Source organism: Vicia villosa, linkage group LG5 (assembly GCF_029867415.1).
Source record: "Vicia villosa cultivar HV-30 ecotype Madison, WI linkage group LG5, Vvil1.0, whole genome shotgun sequence".
In the NCBI taxonomy this organism is placed as follows: Eukaryota; Viridiplantae; Streptophyta; class Magnoliopsida; order Fabales; family Fabaceae; genus Vicia; species Vicia villosa.
Window position 1 is genome coordinate 122,784,080 of NC_081184.1, and position 6,522 is coordinate 122,790,601.

General features: G+C 31.0%; 1 pseudogene; it reads left to right on the plus strand.

Moving 5' to 3' along the window:
* The first annotated feature begins 2,629 nt into the window (after nucleotides 1-2,629).
* LOC131607193 (norbelladine synthase-like) lies at nucleotides 2,630-3,494 on the plus strand (annotated as a pseudogene).
* Nucleotides 3,495-6,522: the final 3,028 nt, after the last annotated feature.

A 6,522-nucleotide genomic window follows, 5' to 3' on the forward strand; every position in this document is an offset into this window, starting at 1 on the left:
TAATTAATATAATTTAAATATTATTCATTTCTTTAGTAACATAACATATATAATTTTAATCTTAATTTTAATTTTAATCTAAATTTTAATTATTTAGTTACGTTAAAAATTAATCAAATAAATTAAATCTTTTAATTTTTAATTTGGTGCAAGTAAATGCCAATGCTATATAATAAATTTGAAGTGCATCTGCAACGTTATAGTGTGTATTGGGATACACCATACCATCATTTAATCCAATGGTCATATATCAATTTGAACAAAAAAAAACTTGAGGTCATTCACGGTCTCTCACAATAGCCTCAGCTGAATCAATTGTATCAACTTGTTTTGAACCAATAAAATTTGATTAATTCAAAAAACAAATATGTACACGGCGATCACTAACGATCCAGCTCGGAAAACCAATCAACAAAACAACTAAGAATACTATCTACCACCTACATCATAAATGTGGCAATGTGTTTCCTAATTTTAATGTGTACCCAACCTCTATATATCATAAGTTTTATAATCTCCTCTTTAACTCTATTCGTACTACTCTTTTTCCCAAAAATCGTATCGTTTCTATATTTCTAAGCTGCATAAATAGTTTCCGCCACTGCTCACTTAAGGATGTGGGATCTCCACCCTTTACCTCTACACTCCTTTATCAGCCATTATAATTCCTTCTCCCACTCCATCGGGTCCCGCTTCCAGTGAATCCAGTCTAAGACATAGTCTAAGACATCCTGCCAAATTCTCTTCATCTCATGGCACTCAAAAAATAAGTGTTTCACAGTTTCAATACCAGGACAGAAAATACACTTATTATCCTTTACCATACCAAATCGATGCAGCCTCTGTTTGGTTGCTAACCTGTCATTGCACACTAGCCAAAGAATAAACCGAGCCCGTGGCATGGCCAAGTTGCTGCATAACAGCTTTCTCCAACAGATTTTAGGTGCCTCTGCAAACATGGAATTATACACAATCTTCATGTTGAAACTATCTCCTATAATATTCCTCTGATGTAGATTCTGAAAGACATCCCTCAGTTTCAGCACATGTTTCATGATCCAAGACTGACTTTCTCTCATTTGCATCTGCAGAAGTAGACAGTAAATCACATAATAGCTAATATTAATTACGAGAAAAAAGAAGTCTTACAAAATGTGTCTCTAATGTATAAAAAGTACACCACTATACTATCTCAAAAAAAAGGATATGGACCCTCTGCAGTGGCTGGATGGTCCAGCTCAATTACAACCACTCATTTTATTCTAACTCATGTAGTCAACAAAATTAATATTTATATGAATGGCCAAGATTATTGAAGCATGACCAATATAAATGGCTAAGATTAGAGTATGACCAAAAACATGAGAGAGGGAGTAGGAGAAGATCTGTTTCCCTCAAAAAGAGATATTAGATAAAACAAAATAAATCATATCAAACATGAAATCCCTTAAATTCTCAAATTGAACAAAATAATTTGAAATTAATCAAAATTATTCAATAAAAAGTATATAAAAAATTGAAATTAATCAAAATGAACAAAATATTGAAATTTAAAAAGAGAAAAACCAGTGATTATTAAAGTGTGAGATGATAAACGGTTGGGAAATTTGTGAGTCAATGAGAAGGAGTCATTCACACAAAATGAAAAGATAGAAATCATGATTGAAGGAGAATAAAAGTATAATGAAAAATATGATAATCGTGTCTGCCCATGAATTATGGATAATGACAACGAAAAATAAAAATTTATCAAATGACAAATTTAAACAAATTCTAAAAAAATTGTTGAATTACGAAAGTATTCGATGAGAAAGAAATAACGAATTCAATGAAAAGAAGAAAAATATAAAAAAGAAGAATGATTGTAGTAATCTTTCAGAATCATAATTTTAGCTAAATTCAACAATCTAAAAATAAAATGACTGAAATGTAAATTTATAAAATAAGAATCTTAAAATATAATTAATTAAATTTAGAACTAGTAAAATTTACCTAAGATAAAAAAATAACGTTATATTTTTAGTAGTTAACTTAGATATTAAAATTTGAAAGTTGACTACACATGTCATTTAATTATTTGTGCCATGTCATTAGGAGTATTTTACTCCAATTTATCAAGGGGTAGCCTAGGCCTCACCATTAACTATATATGTATGATATTTAAAAATTTTAATTAATAAAATTATAATTATAATTTGTAATAAATATTAGGGTCTAGTTAAAAATATATGTTAATGTGAAAGTGTAAATAGTTGTTTTTTTACACTTACTTGAATAGTGAAGGAGAGAGGAACCCCTCAGAGGCTCAGACTAGTTGTTTGTCTTCGTGACCCGTGATATTCAGCAGTTTGTCTCTAATATTTAACAATAACTAACGTGTTATTACCAAAAATATTATTTAACAACAAAACTCAACTTGTATTTAGCTGGCTACGATTCTATCAAAATTAAACAAAATTGAACTTGTATTTAGCTGGCCACGATGCTATCAAAATTAATGGAATCTTCCATTTTTAAATATACGTACTTTGGACATACTAATAAGTCCAAAACAAAACATATATTTACTGAAAAACATAGAAGAAAAGATAAAAGATAGTCCTAAACTTTTTCATATCTATAAATAAGTAACAAAGTCCCAACATTTTTAAAACTAACAAGAATTAAGCTTTTGTGATAGAAAATATGTCTGGTCAACTTGAGCATGAGTTGGAGCTTAACGTGCCAGCAAGTGAAGCATGGGAACTCTTTGGCACACTTGGTATTGCAAAACTCGCTGGAGAAGAGATGCCTGAATTGTTTCAGAAAGTGGAAGTAGTTGAAGGAGATGGAGGAGTTGGGACTATTCTCAAACTCACATTCACACCAGGTTTTTTATATTCTTATTTATAGTTCTTGTGTGTTTATTTTCTAACAAAAATAAAATTGATTGTTTTGGTTGGAGTTTGATCAGGTATACCTGGCCCAGCGAGTTACAAAGAGAAGTTTACCAAAGTTGATAATGAGAAACTTATCAAAGAAGCTGAGGTAGTTGAAGGTGGATACTTGGATTTTGGATTCACACTATTTAGAGCTCGTTTTCAAGTTATAGAGAAAGGTGAAGATTCGAGTATAATCAAATCTACAATAGAGTATGAAGCCAAAGATGCAGCTAATGCTTCACTGGTTTCAATTGAGCCATTCGCAAAAATTGTACAAGTTGCTAAGAATTACAGTATCTCGGAAGAAACAAGGATGCAAAGGAAGCAAAGTAGTAATTATCTGCTTCAATTTATTTACTCCACCAAATAAATAAAAATACAGTAGTATATATAATATGCAATTTTCAAAATTTTAAATGATTTCCTCTTTGTAATTTACATATGAAAGTATCATTCCCCCAATAATCACATATCACTTTTGTAATTTACATATGAAAGTATCATTCCCCCAATAAACACATATCACTTTTTTATTAATAAAATGAGCAAGATTGTGTTTGGACCCGACACAACAACGTATTCAAACTCATTATCAAAATGAAATTAAAAAAGTGCATCCAAACTATCACCCTAACACCCATCCAAACAAAGTCTAAAACTTGTCAATTGTCAATTTTATATAAATTTGCATATTAAAAGTGTTCTCATTAAGAGAGGAGATAGACCTTACTCAATGTATGTTATGAACAAGTACTCAAGTTTTACAGTTATTAGGATTAAGGAAATTTTGTTGGCCTTGTGCCGTCACCAAAAATAAATTGGTGCTTTATGGTTAGTAAGTGATGGTTTGAGCTAACGTTGAGCTCCTTTATTTTTAAGCCATTGGGTGGCATATATTAGTGTCTATGCTTGCATGCTACGTCCATTATAAACAAAATTCCTACACAAGTTTTACACAACCATTCGCCTCATTTTATATTGCATAATGAAATTCGTTAGCGTACTCGCACTAGGACGAAGTTTGAACTAAGAGGTAGAAAGTGTGTCATTTTTTATACAAAAATAGTATCAAGGGTGTTATCCTATATGATGTCAACAATCATGAAGTTTTTATATCTAGAAATGTCATATATTATGAACATATTTTTCCCTTGACAATTCTTCCTTTTGGGATTATCACATTCACAATGATCCTAATACATTATCCTTTGATAATACTTCAGATAACCATCTATGATACACTTTCTACATCTCCAAATAATATTGAACTTATACAACAAATGATACTCACAATCCACTACAAAATTTACCTATAAATATCGAAACCTTAGAACATTCATCCACAAACCATAAAACCATAGAACAACCAAAGATAAGTCATGAAAAATTAAGTTATTTTAGAAAATAACTTACATTAATCAATGTTGTTGTGAAAAAACGATGTCAAGAACAAAATATAATAGGAATTAGGAAAGATAAGAAGAACACAAGAATTTGTTATAACTGCTATTCTTTTTATTTTCTCTTAAAACAAGATTACAAGTTTACAAGAATAACAAGTAACCTCTCTCACCCTAAATTAGGATTTGCAGCTTAGCAATGATGAGAGACTAGTATGCTATTTATAATAAAACCTAACATACTAACTAATGGGTTTTTTCCACAAGGCCCATTACACAAGCCAACTTAATAAACAAGCTAACTTAACAAATTAGAGTTTAAACACTAAAACCTAATTTAACATGCTACCAACCCTAGCATCTTCGACACAAGCATGTGAACAACCTTCGACTTCATGCTTAATCCTGTCGAACCAGGAAGCTACCCTTCGGCCATACTAGAGTTCGATTCAATATCTCACAAATGTTTTATGAGCTTTCTTCAGTCACTTATCTATATCTCGCTCTTTGATGGTTAAAATTTAGGTTAGTTCTTGTAGTTATTCAATCATCATTTCCCTTTTTTACTAGTTCATTATGCAAAGTTACTAATACTTTACAGAATTAACTAGTAGAGAAGGAAGTGTTGGTTGAACAATTTTAAGCATCGAAACTTTTTCTCATTGTCTTGTAGAATTCCCTATCTTTCTTCTTACAATTTTTGGTGAGACTTGGACAAGTAGTTCTAAAATGTCTCAATTTACCGCACTCGTAACAAGTAATGTCATCATCCTTTTTCTTGTGTTCTCTTTTGTAGTGGGTGAATATTTCTCAAATTTATTAATCCTTTATCGGAATGCTTGAGCCTGTTTCTTTTCAAATATCTATTTTAGGATTTGACACATCTCCTCCTATTTAGTAGCTTTTTCGTCAGAATTATCATTTTCTTGGGAAGACAAATCTTTCAAAGAAATATCATGCTTCTCTTCTTTCCTTTTTCTCTTTCTTATTTGACTTTACTTCTTTATCGGCGAATCTTTTCAGTTTATTTTCATGCTCGACTAACTTCCCAAACAATTTTGTGATATCCAAAGTATCAAGATTAATAGATTATTTGATAGTGGTAACCTTAGGTCTCCACTCCCTGCACATAGATCTTAATATCTTGTTAGCACAATCTTCATAAGCATAGGTTTTATCCAAGTTTCTTAGTTTGTTGATTAAGTGGAGGAATCTAGTTTGCATGAAATTCACATATTCTTCGGGTTCCATACAAAACACTTCGAACTCCTTTGTAAAGAGTTTGGAGAGCTTCCCACATATGTTAGAGAATTGTATGATGTGAAATAGCATATAATACTTTCACGCTTAAAGCAGAGACACATATGTTTCTCACTTTCAAATCATATGAAGCCTTTCTGGTTTCATCATTATTCCAACATTTTGGGTGTTTTACAACTCCATCAGCTCTCGTGGGGATAAATGGTCCCTCAATGACAGCACATCATAGATTTTTGTCAATTGATAATAAGTGTATATTAGTGATCAATTTCCAATATGTATCATTTTCACCTTTGAAAATTGAGGCTCTATTATAAGCTCCCTTTGGATCGTCATCGTCCGCCATATTCTCAAAAACGTTTTAGTCTATTAGACTTAATCAAAAGATCAACTCTTGATTCACATTGTTGGGTAAGAAAATGGAGTAAGAAAATAGTCTAGAGGGGGTAAATACACTTAAAAATAAAAATTCAACCAATTTTTCAGAAAGGACTTTTGGAGGTTTTTCATAGTTTGTGCTCGCGGAAGATTTAGAGTGAAAATATAAAAATTATACTTTTATTGACTCTTTAACACGTCAACACTTCATCACTTCACAAACATAAAAAATGATCTAATTAATGATGATACACAAAGGTATTTTATTGATATCAATCGTAAATTTCATGATAATTGATTATACAATGATTCAATTTTAGCCAATTCTAAACTCAACAAGTTTCTCTGATTTTAATCACCACTAAAGTTCGATTAGGTTCCAATTTTAATAAAAACCTAACCTTAAGTGATAAATCGCTACCAACTGAATAAACGATAAACTAATCTAGTAATTAAAAATCCTAAGCATGCAATATGCTACGAAAATTAAATGCGAGAGTAAAAGAGAGAGAGAGAGAGAGAGAGAGAGAGAGAGAGAGAGAGAGAGAGAGAGAGAGAGAGAG